We start from the raw sequence: 11,466 nt of genomic DNA on the forward strand, positions 1-11,466 counted from the left end.
CCTTTTTCTACTCAAATTGAATCAGTTAACTCCTTATTTTACTCAAATTAAATCTGTTAACTCCCTTTAATTTGGAAATCTCCCTTTATGACTAAACTTCACCTTTAATCCTGACCGCTGATTGAAATCGATCTCAATCGTTGATGAATTTCAGGAAAGTCTATTTAAGAAACCCTCATCTCTTCATTTTGAACGGTTGAATGAGAATTTGGATCGAATTGTTGCTAGAATTCATACTCACATTTGCTCATATTCACATACGCAAAGATCAAGTTTGACCAAAAGTTGACCAGATTTAACTACAGTTGACTTGAGTTCACTAGTTTCGAAAAGAATTTTGAAATAATTCAAAGAAATTATTAAATTAAATGGAGTACTTACTTCTAATTAATTAAATAAAGTTATTTAATTAAGTAAGAAGCCATTCCTAATTAATTAAATAAAGTTATTTAATTAAATAAGAAAAGTGTCTCTAATTAATTAAAGATTATTTAATTAAATAGAAAAAGTAATTATGAGAGCATATCTCATTTTATTAAATTAAATATCTCAACAAAATCTCTCTTCAGCTCAAAAAGGGAAATTTTCAGTTCACTATTGATAAAAAATAAGTTAAATTAGTTAACTCATTTTTTTACTCAAATTGAATCAGTTGACTTCTTATTTTACTCAAATTAAATCTGTTAACTCCCTTTAATTTGGAAATCTCCCTTTATGACTGAACTTCACCTTTAATCCTAACCGTTGATTGAAATCGATCTCAACCGTTCATGAATTCCAGGAAAGTCTATTTAAGAGACCCTCATCTCTTCATTTTGAAAGGTTGAATGACAATTTGCATCGAATTGTTGCTAGAATTCATACTCGCATTTGCTCATATTCACATACGCAAAGATCAAGTTTGACCAAAAATTGAATAGATTTAACTACGGTTGACTTGAGTTGACTAGTTTTGAAAAAAATTTGAAATAATTAAATGAAATTATTTAATTAAATGGAGTACTTACTTCTAATTAATTAAACAAAGCTATTTAATTAAATGAGAAGCCATTCCTAATTAATTAAATGAAGTTATTTAATTAAATAAGAAAAGCGTCTCTAATTAATTAAAAATTATTTAATTAAATAGAAAAAGTAATTATGAGAGCATATCTCATTTTATTAAATTAAATATCTCAACAAAATCTCTTTTCAATTCAAAAAGGAAAATTTTCAGTTCACTATTGATCAAAAATGAGTTAAATCAGTTAACTCTTTTTTCTACTCAAATTCAATCAGTTAACTCCTTATTTTACTCAAATTAAATTTGTTAACTCCCTTTAATTTGGAAATCTCCCTTTATGACTGAACTTCAACTTTAATCCTGACCATTGATTGAAATCGATCTCAACCGTTGATGAATTTCAAGAAAGTCTATTTAAGAGACCCTCATCTATTCATTTTGAAAGGTTGAATGAGAATTTGCACCGAATTGTTGCTGGAATTCATACTCACATTTTCTCATATTCACATAAGCAAAAATCAAGTTTGACAAAATGTTGACCAGATTTAACCACGGTTGACTTGAATTGACTAGTTTCGAAAAGAATTTTGAAATAATTAAACAAAATTATTTAATTAAATGGAGTACTTACTTCTAATTAATTACACAAAGTTATTTAATTAAATAAGAAAAGTGTCTCTAATTAATTAAAGATTATTTAATTAAATAGAAAAAGTAATTATAAGAGCATATCTCATTTTATTAAATTAAATATCTCAACAAAATCTCCCTTCAGTTCAAAAACAAAAAATTTCTGTACACTATTTATCAAAAATGAGTTAAATCAGTTGTCTCCTTTCTCTACTCAAATTGAATCAGTTAACTCGTTATTTTACTCAAATTAAATCTGTTAACTCCCTTTAATTTGTAAATTTTTCTTTACGACTGAACTTCACCTTTAATCCTGACCGTTGATTGAAATCGATTTCAACCGTTGATGAATTCCAGGAAAGTCTATTTAAGAGACCCTCATCTCTTCATTTGGAAAGGTTGAATGAGAATTTGCATCAAATTGTTGCTGGAATTCATACTCACATTTGCTCGTATTCGCATACGCAAAGATCAAGTTTGACCAAAAGTTGACCAGATTTAACCACAGTTATTTCTAATTAATTAAACAAAGTTATTTAATTAAATGAGAAGCCATTCCTAATTAGTTAAATGAAGTTATTTAATTAAATAAGAAAAGTGTCTCTAATTAATTAAAAATTATTTACTTAAATAGAAAAAGTAATTATCAGAGCATATCACATTTTATTAAATTAAATATCTTAACAAAATCACTCTTCAGTTCAAAAAGGAAAATTTCTAATTCACTATTGATGAAAAATGAGTTAAATTAGTTGACTCCTTTCTCTACTAAAATTGAATCAGTTAACTCCTTATTTTACTCAAAATAAATCTGTTAACTCCTTTTAAATTGGAAATCTCCCTTTATGACTGATCTTCACCTTTAATCCTGACTGTTGATTGAAATCGATCTCAACCGTTGATGAATTCCAAAAATGTCTATTTAAGAGACCCCCATCTCTTCATTTTGAAAGGTTGAATAAGAATTTGCATCGAATTGTTAATGGAATTCATACTCACATTTGCTCATATTAACATACATAAAGATTAAGTTTGACCAAAAGTTGACTAGATTTAACCACGACTAGTTTTGAAAAGAATTTTGAAATAATTAAACAAAATTATTTAATTAAATGGAGTACTTACTTCTAATTAATTAAACAAAGTTATTTAATTAAATTAGAAGCCATTCCTAATTAATTGAATGAATTTATTAAATTAAATATGAAGTGTTTCTAATTAATTAAAGATTATTTAATTAAACAGAAAAAGTAATTATGAGAGCATATCTCATTTTATTAAATTAAATATCTATACAAAATCTCTCTTCAGTTCAAAAAGGGAAATTTCCAGTTCACTATTGATAAAAAATGAGTTAAATCAGTTAACTCCTTTCTCTACTCAAATTGAATCAGTTAACTCCTTATTTTACTCAAATTCAATCTGTTAACTCCCTTTAATTTGGAAATCTTCCTTTATGACTTAACTTCACCTTTAATCTTGACCGCTGATTGAAATCAATCTCAACCGTTGATGAATTCTAGGAAAGTCTATTTAACAGACCCTCATCTCTTCATTTTGAAAGGTTGAATGAGAATTTGCATCGAATTTTTGCTGGAATTCATACACACATTTGCTCATATTCACATACGCAAAGATCAAGTTTGACCAAAAGTTGATCAGATTTAACCATGGTTGACTTGAGTTGACTAGTTTCGAAAAGAATTTTGAAATAATTAAACGAAATTATTTAATTAAATGGAGTACTTACTTCTAATTAATTAAACAAAGTTATTTAATTAAATGAGAAGCCATTCCTAATTAATTGAATGAATTTATTTAATTAAATATGAAGTGTCTCTAATTAATTAAAGATTATTTAATTAAACAGAAAAAGTAATTATGAGAGCATATCTCATTTTACTAAATTAAATATCTTAACAAAATCTCTCTTTAGTTCAAAACGGGAAATTTCCAATTCACTATTGATAAAAAATGAATTAGATTAGTTAACTCCTTTTTCTAGTCAAATTGAATCAGTTAACTCCTTATTTTACTCAAATTAAATCTGTTAACTCCCTTTAATTTGGAAATCTCTCTTTATGACTGAACTTCACCTTCAATCTTGACTGCTGATCGAAATCGATCTCAACCGTTGATGAATTCCAGGAAAGTCTATTTAAAAGACCCTCATCTCTTCATTTTGAAATGTTGAATGAGAATTTGCATCGAATTGTTGCTGGAATTCATACTCACATTTGCTCATATTCACATACACAAAGATCAAGTTTGACCAAAAGTTGACCACATTTAACCACGATTGACTTGAGTTGACTAGTTTCAAAAATAATTTCTTAATAATTAAACAAAATTATTTAATTAAATAGAGTACCTAATTCTAATTAATTAAAAAAAGTTATTTAATTAAATGAGAAGCCATTCCTAATTAACTAAATGAAGTTATTTAATGAAATATGAAAATTGTCTCTAATTAATTAAAGATTATTTAGTTAAATAGAAAAAGTAATTATGAAAGCATATCTAATTTTACTAAATTAAATATCTTAACAAAATCTCTCTTCAGTTCGAAAAGAGAAATTTTCAGTTCAGTATTGATAAAAAATGAGTTAAATTAGTTAACTCTTTTTTTTACTCAAATTGAATCAGTTAACTCCTTATTTTATTCAAATTAAATCTGTTAACTCCCTTTAATTTAGAAATCTCCCTTTATGACTGAACTTCACCTTTAATCCTGACCGCTGATTGAAATCGATCTCAACCGTTGATGAATTCAAGGAAAGTCTATTTAAGAGACTCTCATGTCTTCATTTTGAAAGGTTCAATAAGAATTTGCATCGAATTTTTGCTAGAATTCATACTCACATTTGCTCATATTCACATATGCAAAAATCAAGTTTGACCAAAAGTTGACCAGATTTAACAACAGTTGACTTGAGTTGACTAGTTTCGAAAAGAATTTCTTAATAATTAAAACAAATTATTTAATTAAATAGAATACTTACTTCTAATTAATTAAACAAATTTATTTAATTAAATTAGAAGTCATTCCTAATTAATTAAATGAAGATATTTAATTAAATAAGAAAAGTTTCTCTAATTAATTAAAGATTATTTAGTTAAATAGAAAAAGTAATTATAAGAGCATATCTCATTTTATTAAATTAAATATCTCAACAAAATCTCTCTTAAGTTCAAAAAGGGAAATTTCGAGTTCACTATTGATGAAAAAGGGTTAAATCAATTAACTCCTTTTTCTACTCAAATTGAATCAGTTAACTCCTTATTTTACTCAAATTAAATCTGTTAACTCCCTTTAATTTGGAAATCTCCCTTTATTACTGAACTTCACCTTTAATCCTGACCGTTGATGAATTCCAAGAAACTCTATTTAAGAGACCCTCATCTCTTCATATTGAAAGGTTGAATGAGAATTTGCATCGATTTGTTGCTGAAATTCATACTCACATTTTCTCATATTCACATACGCAAAGATCAAGTTCGACCAAAAGTTGACCAAGTTTAACCACAGTTGACTTGAGTTGACTAGTTTCGAAAAGAATTTTGAAATAATTAAATGAAATTATTTAATTAAATAGAGTAATTACTTCTAATTAATTAAAAAAAGTTATTTAATTAAATGAGAAGCCATTCCTAACTAATTAAATGAAGTTATTTAATTAAATAAGAAAAGTGTCTCTAATTAATTAAAGATTATTTAATTAAATAGAAAAAGTAATTATGAGAGCATATCTCATTTTATTAAATTAAATATCTCAACAAAATCTCTCTTCAGTTCAAAAAGGGAAATTTTCAGTTCTCTATTGATCAAAAATGAGTTAAATCAGTTAACTCCTTTTTCTACTCAAATTGAATCAGTTAACTCCTTATTTTACTCAAATTAAATCTGTTAACTCCCTTTAATTTGGAAATCTCCCTTTACAACTAAACTTCACCTTTAATCCTGACCGTTGATTGAAATCTATCTCAACCATTGATAAATTTCAGGAAAGTCTATTTAAGAGACCCTCATCTCTTCATTTTGAAAGGTTCAATGAGAATTTGCATCGAATTGTTGCTGGAATTCATACTCACATTTGCTCATATTCACATACGCAAAGATCATGTTTGAAAAAAAATTGACAAGATTTAACCACGGTTGACTTGAGTTGACTACTTTCGAAAAGAATTTTGAAATAATTATACGAAATAATTTAATTAAATGGAGTACCTACTTCTAATTAATTAAACAAAGTTATTTAATTAAATTAGAAGCCATTCTTAATTAATTAAATGAAGTTATTTAATTAAATAAGAAAAGTGTCTCTAATTAATTAAAGATTTTTTAATTAACTAGAAAGAGTAATTATAAGAGCATATCTCATATTATTAAATTAAATATCTCAACAAAATCTCTCTTCAGTTCAAAAAGAGAAATTTTTAGTTCACTATTGATCAAAAATGAGTTAAATCAGTTGACTCATTTCTCTACTCAAATTGAATCAGTTAACTCCTTATTTTACTCAAATTAAATCTGTTAACTCCCTTTAATTTGGAAATCTCCCTTTATGGCTGAACCTCACCTTTAATCCTGACTGTTGATTGAAATCGATCTCAACTGTTGATGAATTCCAAGAAAATCTATTTAAGAGACCCTCATTTCTTCATTTTGATAGGTTGAATGAGAATTTGCATCGAATTGTTGCTGTAATTCATACTCACATTTACTCATATTCACATACACAAAGATCAAGTGAGACCAAAAGTTGACCAGATTTAACGACGATTGACCTGAGTTGACTTGTTTCGAAAAGAATTTTGAAATAATTAAATGAAATTATTTAATTAAATGAGAAGCCATTCCTAATTAATTAAACGAAGTTATTTAGTTAAATAAGAAAAGTGTCTCTAATTAATTAAAGATTATTTAATTAAATAGAAAAAGTAATTATGAGAGCATATCTCATGTTGTTAATTTAAATATCTCAACAAAATCTCTCTTCAATTCAAAAAGAAAAATTTCTAGTTCACTATTGATAAAAAATGATTTAAATCAGTTGACTCATTGCTTTACTCAAATTGAATTAGTTAACTCCTTATTTTACTTAAATTAGATTTGTTAACTCCCTTTAATTTGAAAATCTCCCTTTATGACTGAACTTCACATTTAATCCTGACCGTTGATTGAAATCGATCTCAACCGTTGATAAATTCCAAGAAAGTCTATTTAAGAGACCCTCATCTCTTCATTTTGAAAGGTTGAATGAGAATTTGCATCGAACTGTTGCTGGAATTCATACTCACATTTGCTCATATTCACATACGCAAAGATCAAGTTTGACCAAAAGTTGACCAGATTTAACCACGGTTGACTTGAGTTGACTACTTTTGAAAAGAATTTTGAAATAATTAAATAAAATTATTTAATTAAATAGAGTACTTCCTTCTAATTAATTAAACAAAATTATTTAATTAAATGAAAAGCCATTCCTAATTAATTAAACTAAGTTGTTTAATTAAATAAGAAAAGTGTCTCTAATTAATTAAAGATTATTTAATTAAATAGAAAAAGTAATTATGAGAGCATATCTCATTTTATTAAATTAAATATCTCAACAAAATCTCTCTTCAGTTCAAAAAGGGAAATTTCTAGTTCACTATGGATAAAAAATGAGTTAAATCAGTTAACTCCTTTTTCTACTCAAATTGAATCAGTTAACTCCTTATTTTACTTAGACTAAATCTGTTAACTCCCTTTAATTTAGAAATCTCCCTTTATGACTGAACTTCACCTTCAATTCTGACCGCTGATTGAAATCGATCTCAACCGTTGATGAATTCCAAGAAAGTCTATTTTAGAGACCCTCATCTCTTCATTTTGAAAGGTTGAATGAGAATTTGCATCGAATTTTTCCTGGAATTCATACTCACATTTGCTCATATTCACATATGCAAAGATCAAGTTTGATCAAAAGTTGACCAGATTTAACCACAGTTGACTTGAGTTGACTAGTTTCAAATTTTTTTTTGAAATAATTAAACGAAATTATTTAATTAAATGGATTACTTACTTCTAATTAATTAAAAAAAGTTATTTAATTAAATAAGAAGCCATTCCTAATTAATTAAATGAAATTATTTAATTAAATAAGAAAAGTGTCTCTAATTAATTAAAGATTACTTAATTAAATAGAAAAACTAATTATGAGAGCATATCTCATTTTATTAAATTAAATATCTCAACAAAATCTCTCTTCAGTTCAAAAAGAGAAATTTTCAGTTCACTATTAATCAAAAATGAGTTAAATCAGTTAACTCCTTTCTCTACTCAAATTGAATAAGTTAATTCCTTATTTTACTCAAATTAAATCTGTTAACTCCCTTTAATTTGAAAATCTCCCTTTATGAATGAACTTCACCTTGAATCCTGACCACTTATTGAAATCGATCTCAACCGTTGATAAATTCTAGGAAACTCTATTTAAGAGACCCTCATCTCTTCACTTTGAAAGGTTGAATGAGAATTTGCATCGAATTGTTGCTGGAATTCATACTCACATTTGCTCAATTCACATACGCAAAGATCAAGTTTGACCAAAAATTGACCAGATTTAACTCCGATTGACTTGAGTTGACTAGTTTCAAAAAGAATTTTGACATAATTATAAATGAAGTTATTTAATTAAATAAGAAAAGTGTCTCTAATTAATTAAAGATTATTTAATTAAATAGAAAAAGTAATTATGAGAGCATATCTTATTTTATTAAATTAAATATCACAACAAAATCTCTCTTCAGTTCAAAAAGGGAAATTTCTAGTTCACTATTGATAAAAAATGAGTTAAATCAGTTAAATCCTTTTTATACTCAAATTAAATCAATTAACTCCTTATTTTACTCAAATTAAATTTGTTAACTCTCTTTAATTTTGAAATCTCCCTTTATGATTGAACTTCACCTTTAATGTTGATCGTTGATTGAAATCGATCTCAACCATTGATGAATTCCAGGAAAGCCTATTTAAGAGACCCTCATCTCTTCATTTTGAAAGGTTGAATGAGAATTTGCATCGAATTGTTGCTGGAATTCATACTCACATTTGCTCATATTCACATACGCAAAGATCAAGTTTGACCAAAAGTTGACCAGATTTAACCACGGTTGACTTGAGTTGAGTAGTTTCGAAAAGAATTTTGAAATAATTAAACGAAATTATTTAATTAAATGAAGTACTTACTTCTAATTAATTAAACAAAGTTATTTAATTAAATGAGAAGTCATTCCTAATTAATTAAATGAAGTTATTTAATTAAATAAGAAAAGTGTCTCTAATTAATTAAAAATTATTTAATTAAATAGAAAAAGTAATTATGAGAGCATATCTCATTTTATTAAATTAAATATCACAACAAAATCTCTCTTCAATTCAAAAAGGGAAATTTCTAGTTCACTATTGATCAAAAATGAGTTAAATCAGTTAACTTTTTTTTTACTCAAATTGAATCAGTTAACTGCTTATTTTATTCAAATTAAATCTGTTAACTCTCTTTAATTTGGAAATCTCCCTTTATGACTGAACTTCACCTTTAATTCTAACTGTTGATTAAAATTGATGTCAACCGTTGATGAATTCTAGGAAAGTCTATTTAAGAGACCCGCATCTCTTCATTTTGAAAGGTTGAATGTGAATTTGCATCAAATTGTTGTTGGAATTCATACTCTCATATTCACATACGCAAAGATCAAGTTTGACCAAAAGATGACCAAATTTAACCACGGTTTACTTGAGTTGACTAGTTTCGAAAAGAATTTTGAAATAATTAAATGAAGTACTTACTTCTAATTAATTAAACAAAGTTATTTAATTAAATTAGAAGCCATTCCTAATTAATTAAATGAAGTTATTTAATTAAATAAGAAAAGTGTCTCTAATTAATTAAAAATTATTTAACTAAATAGAAAAAGTAATTATGGGGCATATGCACCGAGTTGTGGTGCCAAAAAGGTGACAAGGAAAATTTTTTTTCCTATTTTAAAAAGCGCGTACGCGCTATTTTAAAAAATAAAAATAATATATGATGGGCTGCAAACTCGCAGCCCATCATTTTCATCAGCATTTTCTTCTACTCCTACAGCGAGTAGCGCGTACGCGAGTTGAAGACTCAACATTTGCACCACTATTTGCCAAAATGCCTCCTCGTCGATGAAATCCAAGACCACAAGCGGACCCACGACGATGCTGTAAGTGATATAAACCTAACTTTGGATTTTTTGATATATTTTTAATATTGTTTTGTAAGTTTTTTATATTCTTTTGTAGGTTTTTTACAAATTTCATTTAGATTTGTTTATTTATTTGAATTTTATTTGATTTTTTATCAGAAAATGTTCATAATCAACCAAAAAATCCACAAGAACATCAAAACCCTCAAAAACCCCAAAACCAAAACCCTCCTCAAGAAGAAGAATAAATTCCACAACTCGAACCAATTGCAAGATCTCCACCAGGCACACAAGAAAATATAAGAAATGAAATAGAGAGAGGCAAAACTGAATTAGAAGGAATCATTGCTCGGTTGAAAGAATCCGAACAAACCAATCCAATGAGGGCTCAATTGGCATCATCCCTTGAATCCATTAATACTCAGAAAGCTTCAGTTAGTGGTTAGTTAGATATTTGGTGGGCTAAGAGGGATGAAAAAAAAAGATTGTATGCAAATAAATTGTCATATGAAGATGTTAGAAAAAAGGAAATACCAAAAGGTAGTATATGTGCATTATTTAGAAAACCCAATGAGCAAAATACTATTAGAGAGGGTACTAAACGATTCCCCATCCATTGGTGCATACATGTTGCTATTAGAAATAATTTTTGGGATAGATGGTGGATGGTTTTTGATGCCCCTCCTTGGAACAATCACGAGGTCCCCATGTATTTTTTGAAGAAATTATATTGTGAGTTTGTCCTTTGGGAGATCCCCAATTATTTTGATATGTTAGACTCCCAGGGTAGAGGTGGGGGGTCATCATTTGAGAGGCCAGGAGCACGTCATGACCCTAATGTAGTTAGGGCAGTCGTGGTCCATCCACAGCGCGAGCATGTGATTATTCCTTCAGTTGTGAAGGAACATGTAGAGGCTAGCACTCTAAGGACCATTAATGCTTTGATGCAAACCCTCATCCATTCCATGAGCCCATTAGTTGAGGGGGAGCCTTCCATACGTCATGGTCACATGTGCACTTCATGCGAATACCTATGCACATTTGGCACTCATGTCAGAGATGGTGCAGATGATGGGCTTGTCACCGATCAGTTCCTAAACAAGACATTTGGCATTGACACACAGGTAAATTACTAATTTGATCACATTTCATACGTATAGTGAATGATTAATTAATTAGGATTTATTGACATTGTTCAAAATTTAGGGTCAAAGTGTTCCTAGCCCTAGCAGTGATCCTCTAGGCCCATTTTTTGTCCCTTCGACGAGTCCTGAGGTATGTATCAATTTAATCATTTTAATTAATGCATATATTTATTACGTAATCATATTAAGGATTGACCAAAAAAAATATGCATGTGCATCAGTTCTCCACAGGACCCTCAACCTTTACCGCAGATGCAGAGCAGAGACATCATACGAGCTTCACACAGGTATAGTTGTTTCATGTTAATTTAATTCATTTGATTATATTTATTCCATGTTTCATGTTAGATATAATGTGTATTGTATGACATGCAACTCATGATGTCAGACACACCTCCTCATCTGCGACAGTTTGTTGATAGTGGAGTGGCCGCAGCTGTGGCTAGCTCACAGCCACTAACGAAGGTA

The sequence above is a fragment of the Cupressus sempervirens genome, chromosome 6 (genome assembly GCF_028749045.1).
Source record: "Cupressus sempervirens isolate cs-2001-9-10 chromosome 6, ASM2874904v1, whole genome shotgun sequence".
In the NCBI taxonomy this organism is placed as follows: Eukaryota; Viridiplantae; Streptophyta; class Pinopsida; order Cupressales; family Cupressaceae; genus Cupressus; species Cupressus sempervirens.